At 42.5% G+C, this 20661-nt stretch overlaps 1 protein-coding gene and 1 long non-coding RNA gene across 4 annotated transcripts in view; one reads left to right on the top strand and one right to left on the bottom strand.

The window, feature by feature from the left end:
* Positions 1-16671, top strand: part of LOC143273448 (uncharacterized) — a 136792-nt gene extending 120121 nt beyond the window's left edge. The window contains exons 4-6 of one of the 2 annotated variants that reach the window (XR_013051538.1): positions 4607-4696; positions 8769-8862; positions 15462-16671. This is a non-coding gene — a long non-coding RNA (uncharacterized LOC143273448). Of the gene's footprint in view, positions 1-4606; positions 4698-8768; positions 8863-15461 lie in introns of those variants that run through there. The other variant, XR_013051539.1, reaches the window with a different exon arrangement.
* Positions 1-20661, bottom strand: part of LOC102915006 (type-1 angiotensin II receptor A) — a 51252-nt gene that overhangs the window by 13108 nt on the left and 17483 nt on the right. The window lies entirely within an intron of this gene.

Here is a 20661-nt window from a genome sequence, read left to right as displayed (position 1 = left end):
TTTCTTCCCATGGTGTCCCCCCACCCCCGAGCAGCCCAGGAGAGTCCTGGGGTTCTGTTAGATCTGCCTATCTTTCTGGGCCCTGACTCAGAGGCAGAATTTTGCTTTCTCTGCTCTTCTTTCTTTTGGGTTCTAGCCAGAACTCAAGTAAACTTTACCCAGTGCTCAGGACTTCCTTGGCCTTTCTCTGAAGGCCCCTCTTTCCACTTTCAACACAGAGCGATTTGTCTGTCACGTGGCTGACCTCCATGCTCATTCAAACAGCCATGCCCTCTCCTCCTGCCTCAGCTCCTGGAACTGGCCTACCTGGCAGTATGCTTCCCTCTTTGGCTATCAGACTATTGCAAAAATGGAGTTGAAGAAATGACAATTTCTCTCAGGAATCTCCTACTGTGAGAGGAAATAGCTGAAGCCCTGCAAGGAGCTCTTGTCCTGGAGAGAAATTTATAACTGGTCAGAGACTTTAGGGAGAGACCTGGAGCTAAGACAGTGGTGGACATGGGACCATACCTTGACATAAAAATATCCCTTTTTTTCTATTAACTTCTTCCTTCCAGTCAGGACCCTGAAGAAGGACTCTAGAAGGGCCACTGGATCTCTTTGTCTCTGTGGCCACATTAAATGAATCTCTTTTGCTGCTTTACTTATAAATTGGCTCCTTAAATGGACTCATTGAGGATAAATGGCTGAACTTGGCTCGTTGGGGCACAGACTGTGACCCCTAAGTCCAGTAACAATTTGTGAGAAATGTGGGTGTTTTGTTTTGTTTTTCCTATTAAAGATGGCTAGCCCACCAAGGGCTCCTATTCTCTGTCCATCTCTCCCATCTTGAGAGACTCTTGTGTATTTGTCTGTTTGCCCAAGCCCTGGATACCAGGCATTCCTGAGACTTGACTCTATCCCACCCTTCCCCTTTGCTCCAGTTCTGAGTTATCCAATTGTGTCAGTTTATTAGGTCAAGCTCCCACCAAGGGGGTGACACAGAGTCACCACCCTGTGATGGGATAAACAAGTGAACCACTCCATTCCCACCCCTGCTCCCGCCCCGTGTGCTCCATCACTTGCTTTGGGTTGTTAAGAACGTTTTCAAAAGTAAAGTGCCTTGCCTAGTTACTTCCACCTTGTGCCTGTGTCTCTTTGCCCAACACTAGTAATATAGGAATATTCCAACACACCCCCATCTGGGGATCTGTAATAAACTCTCTAAAACTCATCCTGTGTTGTCTGGGAGTTTCTTTCTTCCAATTCACAGAACAAGAACCCCACTGGCTCAGGGCAGCATTTGGTGGCCATCAAATTTCCAGGACACTGCCTTCCAAGAAAGACTCCTTTGTCTTAAAAGACGGCCCAGCATCCCCCTTTTATTTCCTTGTCCCTTTCACCGAGCTTAGGCACCCTAAACCCTTTCCCTTCACTTGTGGAGTCCACCCACAAACATGGTCTGCTCTGCTTGTCACATTCTCTGTGACGCCTTCCCAAATGCTCTAGTAGCTTTGGAACTTTGGATATAGATCTTGACACTTTAATCATCTTGACATATTTGCTTTCCCCACTGGTCTGCCAGCTGCTTGAGGAGAGGCCTGTTCTGAATCATCTTGTTTACTACTGTAAGCCCTGCAATATTCCAGGGGGCAGATGATAAACGACTCCTGAATGAGAGAGTGTGTTATCAGGGAACACAGCGTCCCCTCTGCAGGTTCTTACTCTCAAATTTAAAAACAGACTCAGAAGGAACCTAGACGGCAATTTTATTAGAATGTGAGAGAAAAACTACTGCGCAGACAAGCTAGGGACCTTGGAAGCTTCTGGAAGAGAGACAAGGATGGAACACTGTTTGTTGAGATGGAGTCAAAAGAGGCAGGAAGGACCAGCAAGGGAATCTGGGAGAGCTTCCTGGGGTGAAGGGCATTAGAGAAAGAATACACAGAACATCGTAGTAGGACTGTGATTAGTGTCTAAAACGTAGGCAGAAAGAGGAAAATGGGAATACTATGAGTTCAAGTTAAACCTCGGTGGGTGGGTTCAGCAGGGAGAGTCTGTCGTCCCAGAGGAGGGGCTTCTGAGCTGCACACCTCATTCAGGGGTAATTTTCCACCCATCTTAGCATGTCTTCGGGTGTATTGTGTTTCTTTGGGATTCTGAAACCCACAGACTCTTCTTTTCTGGTAGAGTCTATTTGGTGTTCTGCTTGCTTCTTGTACCTTGATAGGCAGCTCCTTTGGGTTAGGGAAAGTTTCTTGTATGATTTTGTTGAAAATATTTTCTGTGTCTTTGACCCTGGTCTCTTCTTCTTCCTCTATTCCTGGTATTCTTAGATTTGGTCTATTCATAGTGTCCCAGATTTCCTGGATGTTTCTTTGGCCAAGGCATCCATTTCTTCTATCTTGTCTTCAATGCCTGAGATCCTGTCTTCTGTGTCTTGCACTCTGTTGGAGGCTTACCTACGAGGTTTATGTTTGACTTCCTAAATTTTTCATTTCCAGTTTTACCTCAGTTGCGTTTTCTTTAGTGAGTCTATTTCTACTTTCAAGTCTTGAACTGTGTTTTTTTGTTTTTGTTTTTGTTTTTCATTTCGTTCAACTATGTTCTCATAGATTTCATTAAGGTATTTATTAATGTCCTTTTTAAGATCATTGTACATTTTTATAGTTGCTATTTTGAAGTCCTTGTGCCTCGGCTGTATCACATTTCTCTAGACCTACTGCAATAGGGTTGCTGGGTACTGGTGAAGACAGTCTTGGGTTAATGATTCTGGTTTGGGGATTGATGTTTAGGCATCTAGGGTTAGGATGATTGAGGTGATTTGGGGTGTTGCTGTCTGGTCTTGTCTTTATTGGGTGAGGTTTGGTTCCATGGTTTCTGTTGCCCTCTCTGGATCTTAGGAAAGTGTTGTGACTATGGGTTGCCTGGTAGAGAGTGCTTCTGACTCCCTGCCAGGTATGGCCACTGGGAGTCCCATGTAGATTATGTTTCTAGGTATCCTTGGATGACACAAAGGAATGGGAATGGGCTACAAGGGGGGATGGGAGAGCCCACAGAAGAAGGAAAGCTGGGTCCACTGCAAGGTTTGGCAGATTCCCCAGGAACACTGGTAGAGAGGGAAGACAGGTCTCTGCAAGTGGCCTCCTACAGGGCTCTGGATGGGACTGGGGAATCTGCAGTGGAGGCTCAGAAGGAGAGTGAAGATCACCTAACTGGTTTCTAGACCAGTGTGGCTACTGAGTTTCCAGGGAGACAGTGTTTTTAACTATTGGCAGCTGACACAGAGGAGCTGGAATGGGCTAGAAGGGGGTGCTGGGAGGGTCCACGGGCAGGAGGAAAGCTGTTTGCCTTGAGGTTTGGTGATATCCCTAGGGAATAGAGGCAGAGAGGGAGGACAGGCCCAGGAGATGGTCTGCTACAGGGCTGGGGATGAGACTGAGGAATCTGCAGTGGAGGATGGGAAGGAGAGTGTGGATCACCTAGAGTGATTCTCAGGCTGGCATGGCCAGCCGGTTCACAGGTAAAGGATGCCACCAGGTATTGGCAACTAACACAAGGGAATGCAAACGGGCTAGAAAGGGGTGCTGAGAGGGTCCACAGGAAGGACAAAAGCTGGGTCAGCCATTTGGGTGGGCAGAGTCCCCGGGGAGTGGAGTACTGGAACAGACAGATTTTTGAGGGATGTTTTCCTGTCCAGATAATTAGGCCCATTTTTGTTAGCTCATGGGAGGGGTGATGCTGTGTCTTTATACAGCCTTTTGGACAGCTCAGAAAGTCCTGCCTCCCCACCCAGAGCCGGAGGTCCAACCCTGATCCATTCTTGAGACCAAGCTAAACTGTGTATTACAAAGAATTTAAGAAAACTTTAAAAACTAAATCTATGGAATAGTTATGCTTACTGTGAAGAAATAGCTTTCACTTAAGAGGCTTCCACGAACCCACCACCTCCACCTTCCTCTTGTCCGAATGCTGTTTTAAATCTTCAGGACAGGCAGCTATGCTGTCCCCTTGTCATACGGCATTTCAAATTCTAAGAATCCTCAGTTGTGATGCTGTCCCCATCCTTTGAATCAGTGTGTTACAGAAACATGGAAAGTACGACGCAAAGCTGGTTGCAAAGAAGATGCCATCTTCCCCCACTACTCCAAGCTTGGTAATATCTTCCTAGCTACTGAACAAGTGGATAGTATGTGAGTGGGTGGCTGAGTCTAAGGCACACACACTGATTTCTGGCAGGCTCATGGACTCAAGTCACCCTGCTCCTCACTCACAGAAAACACCAGGGTCAAACCAAACTTTTGGGCAAGAAAACAAAGCAGGCAGAAAGCTCTAGAAATGGGCTTAGAGGACAGTCAACAGTTAAAAGAAGGACTAACATGTACAACCGAGGGCTCTGCTTTGGGGGAGAGCTATTGCTTTTTTTTTTCTCTCAGAAGGACTTCCTTATGTTTTATTGACTTTTCCACTAATCTCATTATACTTTTTGAACTTATGCCTGCGTAGCAGTATAATTTCTAGATAATTCTTTATGAAAGTTAATTACTACATAAAAATTGTTTTGGCTAGCAGTCATTCATATCTTAACAAGGATTAATCAGTTTACCTCTTTGCTCTTCTTGCACAGTGTTACAGTATAATCCTAGCACTCAGGAGGTGGAGGCAAGAAGATAAGGAGTCCACAGCCTACCTCAGCGTCACTGGAGGCCAGCCTGAGGTACATGAGAGTGTGTTTAAAAAACAAAGAAAGACACTAAAAACCAGCAGGAAGGGATTTATTTAATGCATGCAAGTCTCTGGGGAGCCCTAGCTGCTAGGGCTAGGAGGAAATGGTCCTCTCCTCCCTCTTTGCTCTATTGACCCTACTTTGACATCACACAAATCAGTTGGTTCCATTAATCCCATGTTTAGAATGTCTAAAATTGTACTGGCTCCCCAGAAATCATCAACAGCATTCACACTGAAATGAACTGGGAACGAGTTTGCATTCTAGCAGATCGATTTCCAAGCAGATTTTTCAAATCCAACTTCTTTGCAAGCTGAGGTCACCCTCTCCTTCAGCTTCACCGGTCCACTCGGACTAACATTAAATATGTGAAAGATTGTTCAGAGAAGCCAAGGGAGCATCCTTGGAAACAACAGTGATGTATTGATAGGACACTCAACACAGCCTGGACACTGCTAGTTAGAAGAGTATCTTCCATAAGCATTTGTACAATGATTTAGACCAGCCGAAGTCTGAGTGGGGGGACCCAAGCCAGTGTGTCTAGAGACAAGGGGACAAGTTGAAAAGTGAACCTCTGAATTGGGTTTAAAAACTCTACCACATTGAATGAGTGTCCTATGACCAAGCAGAAGTTCACATCCAGACATTGAAGCCCCCAAAGGATGTTCCCCTTCGCAGGGCTGACCTGAAAACATTACAGAACCTAAATGAAGGCAAATTCCAAGGAAGATACAGTTTACAAATTCCGAAACAGATACAGTTTCTAGCTGAGGACCTGGAAAGCATGGCACAACTCAGGGCAGATTTTTACCAAGCATTCAAAGTGCTTAAGGAAATAAGGGAAATGCAGAGTCCATCAAACAGAATATTAAGAAAGAAGTATGGGGGGGATTTTTAAATAGAAACTGTAAATTTCTTAGTGCTGATTTCTATAAGCCAATGGATTGATGGCAAATACTCAGCAAGAGTTGTTCCCCAAAGCATTGCTAGGGTGGAGGGACACACAGGAAGATTATTGCTTTCCAAAGTCAGAATTATAGAATAGAGGGGGCCGGAGTGATAGCTCAGCAGTTGCCTGCTTTTCCAAGAACCCAGAGCTCAGATCCAAGCACCCAGGCCAGACAGCTCGAACTTCCTGCAACTTTAACTCCAGGGGATACAGCACCCTGGCTGGCCCCCGTGGACACCTGCACATGTGTGTCATATGCTCACACAGATGTATACATAAATGAAAACATAAATCTTTTAAAAAAGAGTCATAAAAATATGTAATAAAAATAGTTTATTTGAATCAGATGGTTTACTGAGTTGTCCCAAACTGTGAACTTATACTGGCCTACTCATTTGAAATATGTTGAAAATATAATGGCTTGGTCATTTCCTGTCTATTAGGATACTATGAGATCTTCTTTAGACCATGAGCTCATTTATAAAGCAGCTTGTATGGAACAATTTAATTAGATTGGTTTGGGGGTACCTAATGTTCTAGTGACATTCTGCTTGTGAGTCTAGCCTTTAATGGATGAGTAATCTCTTCAACCCAACTTAAATACTCTAGTCAGAGCAGAATGTAATCCAAAGAACTGCTTTCTGGGATACACGGTATCAGCGTTTCTAGTATCTCATCTCCCTCATCCAGCTTTTCACCAAAATAGCCTCCTTTCAGCTTCAAGGAGGCTAGATACTGACTACATTTTTGACAACTTGATACAAACTACAGTCATCTAAGAGGAAGGAACCTCAATTGAGAAAATGCCTCCAGACAATCAGGCTGTGGGTGGGCCTGTAGAGCATTTTCTTAATTAGTGATTGATAGGGGAAGGCCTTGCCCATTGTGGGTGGTGCCACCTCTGGGCTGGTTCTGGTTCTATAAGAAAGCAGGCTGAGCAAGCCATGTGGAGCAAGCCAGTAAGCAGCACCCCTCCATGGCCTCTGCATCAGGTTACTGCCTCCAGGTTCCTGTCCTGATTGAGTTCCTGTCCAGACTTCCCTTGATGATGAACAGTGACATGGAAGGGAAGTCAAATAAAACCTTTCCTTCCCAACTTGGTTTTTGGTCATGGTGTTTCACTCCAGCAATAGAAACCCTAACTAAGACAAGGGGCAGAAAACCTATTCTTCGGTCACAAATAAGCTACATTTTCTAGTTTCTGGCCTTAATTAACAATGAAACACAATTCCCATTGTCTTCAGTGTGTGAGTCTAGTGGCCCTGATTTCCAGACAGATAAAGTCATTGGAACTTTACCTCAACCACGTATCCACTGTTAATCCTTTGTTGACCACACCTTTACCTCTTGGACTGCGTTATGACCTAGGAGACTTCCCGTGTATGATTAGACCATTGCCTGCATCTTAACTACAAGTTACAGACATACTTAAGCATTGGGTAATAAGCATGCCCTCTGTTGAATTATCCAGGCTTCACTTCCACCCAGGTCATCTTGGCAGCCATGACTACAGTAGTGTGGTAGAGCACCTGACACTGAGAAGCAAATATCTAGAATTGACTTTAAGACAGACGCACAAGGGGTAACCATGTTCTTAGATTGCAATCCTCATGTAACTTCTTCCTTCGAGAGATAATTTTGTTTACCCTTCCATTTGCAATTCCTGGGTGACTACTTCCCTCAGTTAAAAAAATATTTTTTCTTTAAATATTGAAGCATATAAATTATTTAAGACCCAATCTCTGCTAAATAATGACTGACTATATGGTATGTCTAAGTGGTAACAACAGTTTATAACCCTTTTCCTATTAGTATCATCTACTGTAGTCTGACCTCATGGAAATGGTCACAGAACACTCAGCATTCTCAATCCTGCATATCAATTACAACCAACTGTGGTGAGAGCAGCTAAACGCGCTATCATCACTAATTAGCCTCCCCTTGCTTACTTAAAATAGTTCAAACCCAATGAGGATTATGAGAGGAAATTCAGATATTCCTCTCAATCTTGGATGATGACATTTAAACATCACCCTCATACCTCTATTTCTCAGAAGCTATTTAAGGTAAGAACCTACTGATGGGAGACTAAGCTACAATTAAAATTTTTATCCACTCTAAGAATCCCTACTTAATAACCATGGCTTCAACAACTCAGTTGTGTGTGTATATGTGTGTGGTACATGAATGTGTGCATGTGTCCACTGGTCAGCTTACCATGCAGATGTGTGTGGGGGGGTGGAAACTAGAGGGTGACACTGGGATGTCATTTTTTGAGACAGGGTCTCTCTGTAAACCCAGCAGTCCACATTTTAACTCAGCTGGCTGGATATCACCCCCTCCCACTTCTGTCTGTCCCTCCCTCCAGGGTTGAAGTGTCAGGCATGTGCCCACAGCTCAGTTTTACATGGGTTCTGGGGATCCTAACTCAGGTTCTCATGCTTGGACCATCTCCCAAGCCCCATAATTCAGTTTTGAGAAATGTCCCTAAGCTCCTCCTCTTAGCCCATTATCCCAAACCCTTGACTGTTTATGTTATTGTCTCTTTATTTCAAATAGTATAGAAAAATTGGGATGAAAGATATGTGATTAGGACTAATCAACACGCTTTGAAAATCTCCCATTGCCATGCTGGTGTTAACAGGGAAATAGTCTTATCATTTTAAGTACGAGGAGTCATTTGTGAGTTCCAGAGAGTAGGAGGAAAGGACCGGGAAGATTGGCTTGAAAGGAAGCCTGTATGTGCAAGCACCCACCTCCTCCACTCCCAGACTTCTCACTACAGCAGCACGTTTCACCAGGTCAGGGTTACACAAGGAAATGGGAAGAGCCCATGATGAGAACCAAAACATATGGATCCAGTTTGAAGGACCTGAGCTGTGACTTAATGCTGATAATCATGGCTGATAAGCCAAGTCCAGTGAGCAGCCGCACTGTCCGCTGATGCAGTTTCATTTGGCCTTTATCAAGCACCAAAAATGGGAGCCTAAGAAACTGCTGAAGCCAGACGAAGAATTTCTTATGAAATTCTGTGTGTCTCTCCTACATTCAGGACTGGGGTGAACCACCTAGCACAGTACTGTCTCCTAAAACAATTCTTCCATCTGCTCACAGGTATCTGACATTTATCTAAATTGTGTAGACTGGGCTGTCATCTTCTGTGACACGATTGGAACTAAAACAGATAGTTCTACCTAAGAAGACAGAGGTAGGAGAGTGCAGACTGGGTCAGGGGGTGGGAAGGATGTGGTGATGGAAACAAGAGAGATGGATACAACCAACTATAATTTTTTTGAGGTTGGGGGCTCTTGTTCTGTAGCCCAGGCTCAAAGTCATGTAGCACAGACTAGCTCAGCCTTTCTTCTAGTGCTGGGCTTACAGATATGATTAGCTTCTATAAGTTTCCGGAGTTGGAATTTTCACCTAATGTGGGACTCATTTTCTTCACTTGGAAAATGATGACAATGCTGTCTGTGATGGATAATGCTAAAGTGGTCAACATGTCTACTCTGACTTATGATGCCACTGGCAACAGGAAGTCAGACGCTAGGCGGTCCTAGCAGGCCTGTCCGACCTGTGGCTTGTGGGCTGCATGCAGCCAGCTATGAATGCAGTCAAATACAAACCTGTAAACTAACTCAAAGCTTGAGGTTATTTTAAGAACTCAGTCATGTGGTTCTCAAGAATGAACTTTGTTATGGAGTGCTGTGAAGTCAAAGGTCAAACAGGCCTATTTCAGGACTTCTGTTGGTATTCTTAAATTGATACTATGATGTAAATAACTAATCACTTCCACTACAAGCAAATTGTAACAGCAAGATTGTGGTGCTGCACACAGTACTTGAAACAAAAGACACTACAGCACCAACAAGGGCTAGACTTGGGAGCAAGGAGCTGAAAGACACTGATAAAAATACGCATCAGCTGGACATCTTTGCCAGCCTTGATGATTCCTCTTGAATTGTATATAATTTTTAGAAAGTAGATACTACACCATTGACTCTAGTTAAAACAATAACGCGTAGTTTGTTCTACCCGCTGTTATTCGCCACTCTGCTCCTTTTGACACTGGGTCACTTCTACTTTCTAATAAACAGCCTGTGATGGGAGGCAAGAGGAGTGGGATAAAAGGCAAAGCACGCTGCCACTCAAAAATTAAAGTCAGCTGGTTGTTGTTGGTGACCTTGGCTTCCTGTAACAACTTCATTTGCAATTAATGAGTAACCAGATGTCACACATCAACTTGAAATTAAAATACACTTCTAGTATTCATGTACATGAATTCATGTACAGTCCAAACAGGAGTCAAACAGGAACTCTACCCAAGAGTAAGGCATCCACTAATGCACCATTTTGCCTCCTGATCATTCATTCCTCTTCTAAATGTGACTAAAACTCCTCTCTTGGTTTGTAAAGTAGAACCAACTTGTCTGTGTAGGAGGGCTGTGTCAGTGAGGTAGCAGGTGGTGCACAGTGCACCAGCCACTCAGGACATTCACTACAGGCCACAACCATCACCTCTCTGTCCACTCTCCCACTGTGGATTCCCCCTTTCTCACCCGTGCATTCACCCAGTGGTTTCTGCTTTTATTTCCCACCCACAAAGCTCTCCAAACCAGTGTCTCTTGGCATCGGCTCCACGCTGCCGGAACTCCACTGCAGCAACAAGCTTACAGGCCTCCCCTGTCTCCACCAGGTAGTGAGAGACCCCTTGCTCTTTCAGATAGCCCAGCCCACTAGGGGAGCCCAATAGAAGAAATAGAAAAGCATAATTTCCCTTAAATCAGAAGAAACTAAGAAGCTGAGCTGATAGAAATAACTAAAACTTTCTAGTTTTTAATTTTTTTAAATCTATTTTTGTCAGAGACACGCATACCATAGTATACATGTGGACCCCAAGGACAGAATTCAGGTCATTAGACTTGATGGCAAATGTCATTCCCCCACTGAACCACTGAACCAGCCCCACTCTCTAATTTTTTCTTGTTTGCTTGTGAGAGTAGTCTTTAATGGCTGAGCCATCTCTCCGGCCCCAACATCCTAATTTTTACAAACAAATATTTTTGACTAAGGTCCTGATGCTCTAGTTTCTTTGCAGGAAGCAGTTCCAGCTGAATGTAATGACTACTTGGGATCATTTGTTTATTTTTTTCTCCCCAATTAATTTTGCTGCTTATCTCTGACACACCAAGTGAAACTTACAAATCAAATTAAGAGCGTTGGATTGTCATGTCCAACCCTCCTCGTTGAGCCGCGTGGACAGGGAACTTATCTGCAGGGAGAGCCTGCCAAACATTTACGTTTACTTCTGGAGCACTGGGTGTTCACTGAATGCTAAGGAAGCATCCTGTGACCTTCCTGTCCTTTGAACCTCAAATAAAGGAAGACATAGCTGCCTTGAGATAATGACAGTGTCAAGGGGGGGGGGTGACAAGTTAATCTTGTCAACTACATAAGTAGCTCAAAGCAACAAGCAAGTAGTGCCCAATTAAACTTAATACCCAGTCACATGACTCTGCACTGCTGAGGCATCTGATCCAAAGCGTCTTAATCAGAGGCCATTGTGCGCTTCAACCACACAATATATGGACAAATTTCATTTTTTAAAACAATGGGAGAAAGTGCATTGAGACCACTGAGAGTGCTAATTATTTTACAATACAAGAGATGGACCCTAATAATATACAACTTCCCGGACCGGAAGTCAACAGTGCTGCAAATGACTAGCCCTAATCCATCCCTTCTTTTCCCTCCCCTCCCTGCTCTCTCCTTTTCTTTCATTTCATTTCCTTTTTCTTCATTACTTCTTTTCTTTAACTTTGATAACTTACGGTTTTTCACCTTTAAAGCAATAAGTTAACTATATGCTGCATTTATATACTCATAGATTTCACAAAAGACACAATTCTGTTGAGTAACTCTTCAAAAGCCCAAGCTAGTGTTGGGTGCAAGTTGGCTCAGGATTGGGAATTGCCTAACATCGGATCATGAGATCATTTTAGAAAATACTGTCTCTAAGCATTTTCTAGGACTCAAGGATTTGAAGAGGCCCTCAAGGAGTTGAAGACAACTGAGGCCTGTTGAAGTGGCCCACAAGTCTCCACTAGAGGGCAGAAGCCACCAAGTCTGGAAGTCAAAGTCTGCCCTCTGGTGGCATTATGTCCATAGATATGGATGGACTTGAGGGCCATTGAGTAGAACACTGTACACTCACCCTTTAGGGTCCAGACTGACCGTAAATGTTTGAACATAAATTGAGCTTTACGTTCACTCTAAGTTCTTCACTGTGGAGCGGGGCATTAAATAGGGATGCACTGAAACACTCAAGAGAATTAAACCAACTGGAGAAGTTGGGGAGAGAGGATACAAAGAGCTAGGGACAAATGACACACTATATGAGGACTGCAAGAGTTGATTTCCCGTTACAAAGTTGCTTTTTTTAACCCAACAGAACATAAGAGTAATTGTTTTCACAACTAATGAATATTTGAGAAAAAAACTTTCTAAACAGTAGTTATCAACAAACGTCTGTAAACAAAATTCTGAGACCACAATTTTAACAGTTCATTGCCTTCAAACATTTCCTTCAAACTTCTTGTAGACTAGCTGAAGAAGAAAAGCACCAGGAAGTTTGAAAGGCCTGCTAAATCAGAGGACATTTTACCCTCATCCCACCCTATTAAGAACTCTGTTTTCTCGATACAGAAACAACAAGGAACTGCCTATCACAGATGCTCTCTGTATGCTGAAGTCAATAGGCAACATTTTGATGAGGTATTTGAGGTCAGGATATTCAATTCCTGGGAGATTATACACTATCAATTGCAAAGTCTTTTCATTAAATATAAAAACAGCCTCTCTTGAACAAAGGATGAAACAGAAATGGAGGAAAAGCCCACTAAGTACAGAAATGAACAGGAAATCAGACAGAGAGATGCACCCAAAATTAGGAATAAAGAGGTATGGTGACTGTGGCTGCTGCATCTTAGTATATAAAACTGAAATTGCTGAGTAAAAAAGCAATATAATGTGTGTATACATATATTCAGTGTAGATAGACTAGATCAAAATAAACACAAGTTCAGTACATCACTGAAATGGAAAGCCCACTTATAGACTAAGATCTGTGTACAACGTGTAGAAATATTAATTTAATTAAGAGTCTATTGACTGAAAACAAATGAACCCAAAAGGTTTAGGTAGGGTTAAAATACCCACTACATCTCTGAGTAATCATGTAATTGAGGAATTTACTTATCCTCTTTGTGCTTTCATAGACTTATGTTTAAAATAAAATTAAAATCAACCATGTGCTCTTAACATGAAGGTTAAATGTAATGAAAGGGAAATTTGTTGTAATATTACATACTCAAATGCTATTTTTTAGAAGATTTACTTATTCTGTTTTATGCTTCTGAGTGTTATGCCTGTCAGTGTGTCTGTGCATTGCTGGAATGTCTGCTGCCTGAATTGATAGAAGAGAGCATCAGAGCCATAGCAGCTGGAGTTACAGACAATTGGGAGTCACCATGTGGATGCTGGGAACCAAACACGGGTCCTCTGCAATGGCAACAAGTGCTTTTTAACCACTGAGCCGTTTCTCCAGCTACCATCAAATGCTATGTACTGTTACTATCATTATATCATTATATATATAATCACTATAATTATATATTACTATACCATTATTCCCAATATATTCCTATTCCTTACACCTATACTAAACTATTCAATAAAATTTTACATTTCATACTCACTTCATCACATTCTTAATTAAGCCAAGAAATTGAAATGATGCCAGAAGCTCCCTTAATCTAATATCATATGATTATATAATGGTACTCACTCAATAAGGCCAAGGTAAAGAGTCAATTACAAAAATAAAATAACAATGAACATTTGAAGTGCAGGTGATTTCAAGATTAAATCAAGGGAACAAAACCATTTCACTAAGCAGCAGACACACCTTTGGCTGACAACTTATACTTGGATAATTAAATGACAAAAACACCCTTCAAGGTCTGCACAAGTTCGAGCCCAACCAGGTCCCAGTGCTGAGATGGGGAAGCAGACACAGGATCTCACCCCTAACCAAGAAGTCTTCTGCACTTTGTAGCCCCTTCCAAAGGAAACAGCAGTTCTCACCAATGGAGTCTCAGTGGGTATATTAACCACACTTCAGGGTCTGCCCCCAGGCCCAGGAGTAGTTGGCCAATGCAGAACAAGCTCCGTGGTGGTTTTGTAGACATTTTGACTCCTGTTTGGGCTTTTGTTGTTGTTTGTCTTGTTCTATTCGTCTTTGGTCTGCATGTTTTGTTTTCTGATTTTGTGTTTTTGTGGGTCTTTGCATGTTTCTTATTTGTTTGTTTTAGAGAGAGAGAGAGAGAGAGAGAGAGAGAGAGAGAGAGAGAGAGAGAGAGAGAGAGATGGAGTTGGGTGGGCAGGGAGGTGAGGAGGAGTTGGGAGGAAATGGAGGAGGGGAAAGTGTGTTCAGATAATATAAAGGTATGTTTTTTAAAAGGCCTTAAAAATGCAGTGTTCAGAGTCCAAAACTATTTGCTTACAGCTCCTCTTATATTCACGTGACTTCTTTCTTGGGTTATCTGGCTTAACATTTGTGATTGTTGTTCTTTAACATGATTTCATGGTTCCACCTTTTAATAATTACACAATATTCTACCGGGTGTGATAGTAACATTTTCAGTATTACTTTATTACTGTATAAAATAGTGGAAAGACAAATAACTCTGAGTCTTTTATTTTGCTCATCAGAGGGCAGGCAGAGTTATGAATTTCATTAGAATTTTGTAAGAATGTCAGAATTACTAATAATTTTGGATAACTTGATATGAAGAGGTTCCAATTTACAAAAACTATGTTTTAGAAGCCGGCCTATTCCAACAGCACCATTTGTACCCACAAGGCAACATTCAACTTTCACTCCACTCTAGGTAAATAGTCTGGCTTCATATTGTAACCAAACCAAAGATATTCTGTTTACATAGTCCAACTCTCCAACTGTCGATCCAGGCTTGGAGAACAGCTTTGTTTGGATATGGTTTTAAAAGTCATAGAATTTTCTGCAAAAGCAGGAGATCTGTAAGTCAAACTTCTTGCTTTTTTTTTTTTTTTTTAGAGAAACATACATACATACATACACATGCCTTTTGTTTCTGTAAACAAGCACAATACTATGGTAATTGTCAGAGGTGATTTGACTGTTACATTATCTAAGCAAAAAGTGTATTTTAAGCCTTTAGTATATTTGAACCATTCTTCAGTCTTTTGTTTCCCTTGAAACAATTTAAACCAGAAATTCCTGCCATTTTGTTTCTGGAATGATCCCTAGAAATTGTGAGCGCCGTGATTTCTGTGCTCACAAACTTCAGGGCCAGAAAGGAGTAAGCAAGGGGTAAGCAGATGGGAAGCAAAGGCCCACCTCTGTCTTGGAGGAAGACAGGGGATTTACTTTTCAGCCAACTGTGGGTTTGGGAATGGGAGGGCGATTTTTAAAGATAAGCTGGGAATTTCAAGTTTTACGTGAGATGTCTTATGGGAATATTTTCACTGGAGCAAATGAAAAAACAACGCTGTGGAACTGGACAGAGCTCTTTTACAGAGCAGATCTGGCCCCATAGCTGCCGGATGACTCCGCCAACCACCTAATTTTACAACTGAGAAAACAGCCTTGAAGCCCTGGCAGGATGTCACAGACACCAATCCAATGTTTCTACGTGATGTTAAATACTTGAAGCAAAAAATACCTATGGTTGCTAGACAGACCTCTCTCATTTCTGCGTTCAACAGAAATCCAGGAAACGGAGGCTGCTGGAAGCCCACGGAGGCGTGCTGTGATGGACGGTCCACTGCGGCTCCCGGACCGCCAGGCTGCCCTGTCTGCGTGTGTCCGGCACAAGCCTGACTCAGCCAGAGAACCACCCCGATGGCAGCCTGGGCCCCATTCCGCTGCATCTCTCTTGCCGCTCCGCAGGGAAACTTATTTTCTACTATAGAAGACACGGTTGTTTGGATTTTCAGTGACGCGCCACCTTCAGGTGTGTGAATACAGCACGGAATCCACGGTATCTGGATATTTGTGCCTGTTTTAACATCTGTGAAACGAATGTCACCTAAGCACCTGAAGCTAAACAGACTGATGCCACATTGATTTATTGCCCCCTGTTATATAGCTGATAAGAAGATTACATTTGAAATATCTTGCTGAGAGCCAGAAATATTTGGTTTGGGGTGTTTTTGTTTTTGTTTTTGTTTTTGTTTTTGTTTTTTTTGGTCAGGTGTTTCTGAGGTGTACATTGCAAGCAGGAAATGACCTAAACATTCGTGTGACAAGGGTACATTGTGGTTTCAATGCCAGCTGATTTCCTAAGTTCATTCTATTGATTTTGCAGATTTGGGTGAAGAGTCCCACAAGATAAGGATGGATATGTCACCTTTCTGACTGGATGAGCAATCACACCGCTTGTCAATCTAGCTTACATAAAACTTCCTTAACACATCAGTTGGGTTTTTTTTTCTGCTTTATTAGAAAAATATAGTTTAAGTCAGGAGCAATTTTTAATTCCATTAAAGAATAACACGTATATTTTGGTTAACTGCTTGGAAGCTGAAAGAGGGCAGTTCATGGTTTTATGCATGGTATCTTGAATGGGATTGGTTGGACTCTGCAAAAGTGCTGACCTCTGGGTAAATTGTATTCTGTATAAAGAGCTGGTGTTTTAGTCTCTCTCCAAACAGAGTTTCCATAGTAAAATGGACATCCCAGGCAAAAAATGGTCATCTGGGCATGTTAACTTTCTTCCAGCTGACTCAGAAGGTACCATGTTGAAAATTGTTGATGGGCCAGATGGTAGTGGTGCAAGTCTTTAATCAGAACTCGGGAGGCAGAGGCAGTCAGATCTCTGTGACTTTGAGGCCAGCCTGGTCTGTAGATCGAGTTCCAGGACAGCCAGGACTATTGTTATACAGAGAAACCTTGACTTGGTTAAAAAAACAAAAACAGCAACAACAACAACAAAAACCCCTGTTGATGGCTACTTTGTTGTGGAGTGTCAATCTGGTGTGAAGGAATGCCAGCCCTTTGGAAGGTGATGGAAGCTGCTCTGTGAGCCAGGACCAGGAAAGAGGTTCTGTATAAGCTAGAGCTAAATATCATGGCTAACCCTGCCCTGAAAAGAAAGTTTGGTCCAAGAGGGATCAAACAGCCTCTAGGACAGAAAACTATAGACCATGGTAAGGACACTGAGAGGATCCTGATCAGAGCATCGAAAGTTCCCTCAGACATGGTGTTTTTTCATCTCCAGAAGCATAATGTCAATCATTTACATTTGCCTAGTCTCTGTTTAAAATGCCCAGGCTTTCATCCAGTTTCTTGAATGGAATACAGTTATAACAATAACCATTTAACGTCCTTGTGCAGTAATTCCATTACAGGCGTCATTGATGGGTCTGTCTCTGTGGACTATTTTTCTTTCTGTTGATTCCAGTTTCCTGCTTCTTTGCATGCCTGGCAGTTTCCTGCTGAGTGTTGAACAGTGAGTTGACTTTGTTGGGAATCGGGCATTCTTCTACAAGAAAGTAGTAATGCTTTGGGTTTGTTCTATGAAGCATTTGGGATACACACAGTTTAACTCTTTGGGGTCTAGTTTTTAAATTTTGTAGGATGTAATCAGAGCAGTGGTAAGTATGGGAGCAGCTTTTCTACAGACAGCAACTGCCGTTCCCACCAGCGAGAAAAGGACATCCCACCATTCATGGGCATCTGGTGACACTCTGGGAAGGAAAAGGGAAGCGTTCTCTGGGACTTATTTCTTCAGACCACTTTAGGAACTTACTCATTCACATGCAATGAAACACAAAATGGCCCTTGGGCAATCTCAAGGCCTGTTCTCCGTATAGCTGTCCCTTTCTGAGATTATCTTGTGGACTCAAGCCCCTTTGGCTTTTCTTAATTCAAGCTCTTTAATTTAGAAAGACTTTGCCTGGATTTGCCTTCCCAGGCAAGGATTGTCCATCCTTGAAACACAGACAGTCAACAAACTTGGGCAATCTTAGGGAACTCTTTATTTGATTCCCTGGGATCCCTCAGGATTATGGTTCTCTGTCCTATAAGGACCACTGTCTTGAAAACCAGTTTTACCAGTGTGTCCAGACATTGCCTTGTTTCCAGAGTGGCTGTAACTCTGGTCCCTGCTTCTTCCACTTTGTGTGGAAGAAGATGTCTAAGAGTGAGTCCTAAGCCTGCTATTTGGTCTTGGAAGAACCTCTAAGCCTTGGACTCATTTCCCACCTTTGCAGTAGGGTAATACTGCAATGATTGCCAATGCAGGTCTATATGGGAAATATTTCATAATCTATATGGTTATGCAAATGAATAACAGTTCATAGTGAATTTTTTCCAAAAGGACTACAGAGCTGGAAGATGGTTCATTTAGTGTGGAGATTACTATTTGTAGTGGTTTAAGTGAGGAATGCTCCCCACAGTCTCAGATATCTGAGCATTTAGTATCCAGTAGGTGACACTGTTTGGGGAGGTTTAGGTGGTAGAGCCTTGCTGGAGGAAGTTTGTCACTAGGGGCAGGCTATGAGATTAAAAAGCCTCCCTACTTCAGTATGCTCTCTCTACTTCATGCTTGCATTTGAATGTTAAGCCCTCAGCTTCCTGTCTCTACACCCAAGCCTGCTGATTGCTGCCATGCCTTGCCACCACAATGAACTCTTAACTCTAAAACCATAAGCCAAAATAAATTCTCTTCCTAAAGCTGCCTATGGTCATGGTGTTTTATCACAGCAACAGAAAGGTAACTAATATGTCACACAAGGACATGAGTTTGGATCCATAGCACCAATGTAGAAGCTGGTGTGGTGGTGGACTTCTATATCCCCAGCACTGGGAAGATGGATGTGGTGATATTTTATTTGTGATGAAATGTGGTGATACTTTATTTGTATGTTAATAAATAAAGTTTGCCTGGAGATCAGAGAAATAGCAAGCCATTAACACAAAAGTCAGGCAGTGGTAGGCACATGTCCTTAATCCCATCACGTGGCAGGCAGGGTCTCTGTGTGTTCAAGGACACACTAGGGAACAGTCAAGCATGGTGACACATGCCTTTAATCCCAGTACCAACTATAGAGATCTGGAGGTCTGTACAGACAGGCAATAACAAGGAAGTGAGGTAGCTAGGCTAAGAGCCAATGAGAGGGCAGAACAGCAAGGTAATAAAAGCCTGTATAGACAGGAAGTAGCTCTCTTGAGAAGCTACAGCAGCATGGTGAGTTAATGTTAGCTGGTGACTCTCACTATTTCCCTGATCTCTAAGCTTTCACCCCTATATTTGGCTCTGTGTTTCTTATTTAATAAGACCGTTTAGAAATTTGTCTACAGATGGAGACAAGAGGAGCTTACTGGCTATCCAGTCTAGCCAAATTGCTGATTTCCAGGCTCAGTGAAAGACCCTGCTTGAAAACCTCAGGTGGAGAGCTAATAAGAGAGATTTCTGACCTCCACCTGCACATGCACACACATAACAATGGACACATGTACTCACATCCACACACAAGTGGCTACGTTCACAGAATCTTTGTTCTCCTTGGCAGAGTCACATGAGGCCTCTTCTCCTGTCTAAGCAGAGCCCATTGCTTTGGTTTGGGGCCCTCTTGCTAATAGATTGCCGCGTTCTTCACCATGACACCTGCTGCTACAGGGCTCACAGGTTAATCAACAACATGCCTCCACCCAGAACCCAAAGGACATTGAATTTATGCAAAATATCTCAGAGTGGGTACAGCAACACAGGATATGGAACAAACAACAGAGTCTATGTAGTTTTGCAGCAATAAAAAATATTTTTTTATTTATTCCTCAATTTAAGCAGATAATCATTTTCAGTAATCTATGAAGTAGAAATATGCATAGAACTATTATTAACTGAGAACCTGGGTATGGTTGTAGAACTCATGAAGGATGCCTAGAAACTAACTGTAACTTCAACTCTAGGGTATCTGACACCTTCTTCTGGCTTCCAGGGACACATACACTTGTGTGTGTGTGTGTGTGTGTGTGTGTGTGTGTGTGTGTGTGTGTGTATGCACATAAACATAATTTAAAATAAAATATTTTTAAAGTGTCTTCCATATATCATCAGACAAATTGCCTAATGTTTTATGTAGATCTCTAAGCTAGAATTCAAGAATAATTTTAGCAATTTCTACATATCCCAAATGAACAGCTCTACAGCCAAAGAAACTGATTCACAGTGCAACAATCTGTCCTACAGAATACATTATTTAAAGTGGGTAAGTGTTTCTTGGTTTTCTTTTGCACTTGGACCTATGGTTGGTGGCATATAAGTTAATAATAATTTTCCTCGCTGAAATGTGGCATAGTACCTGTTTTACACTGAACACACTTTCTAGAGCCTCTCACTCTATCATTCAAATGTTAGTATATACTTGACATGGTATCAGTGGAAACTGTAATTAGATATTAGCACAATGTTCACTTATATGAAAAAAATGCTGTCAACAGTAGCAGTGAAAAATATCAGCAAGATCTTAGGTGCTGCATATTTGGTGGTTTGTGGCTTGGGAGAGGAGTGGTTGGAAGCTAGCTGTGGTAGTTTGAATGTAATTGGCTCCCATAAGCTTATAGGGAGTGGCACTATTGGGAGGTGTGGCTTTGTTGGAGTGGGTGTGGCCTTGGAGTGGGTGTGGCCTTGTTGGAGGAAGTGTGTCACTGTGGGGGTGGGCTTTGAGGTCTCCTATGCTCAAGCTATACCCAGTGACACAGTTCACTTCCTGTTGCCTGTGGATCAAGATGTAGAACTCTCAGCTCCTTCTCTAGCACCATGTCTGCCTGTATGCTGCCATGTCCTGCCATGATGAAAATGGACTAAAAACTGGAACTGTAAGCCACCGCAATTAAATGTTTTCCTTTATAAGAGTCGTCATGGTCATGGCATCTCTTCACAGTAATATAAACCTTAAC

This window comes from Peromyscus maniculatus, chromosome 5, assembly GCF_049852395.1.
Source record: "Peromyscus maniculatus bairdii isolate BWxNUB_F1_BW_parent chromosome 5, HU_Pman_BW_mat_3.1, whole genome shotgun sequence".
Taxonomy (NCBI): domain Eukaryota; kingdom Metazoa; phylum Chordata; class Mammalia; order Rodentia; family Cricetidae; genus Peromyscus; species Peromyscus maniculatus.
The sequence above is the reverse complement of the archived record's forward strand: the minus strand, read 5'-3'. Positions and strand labels throughout refer to the sequence as shown.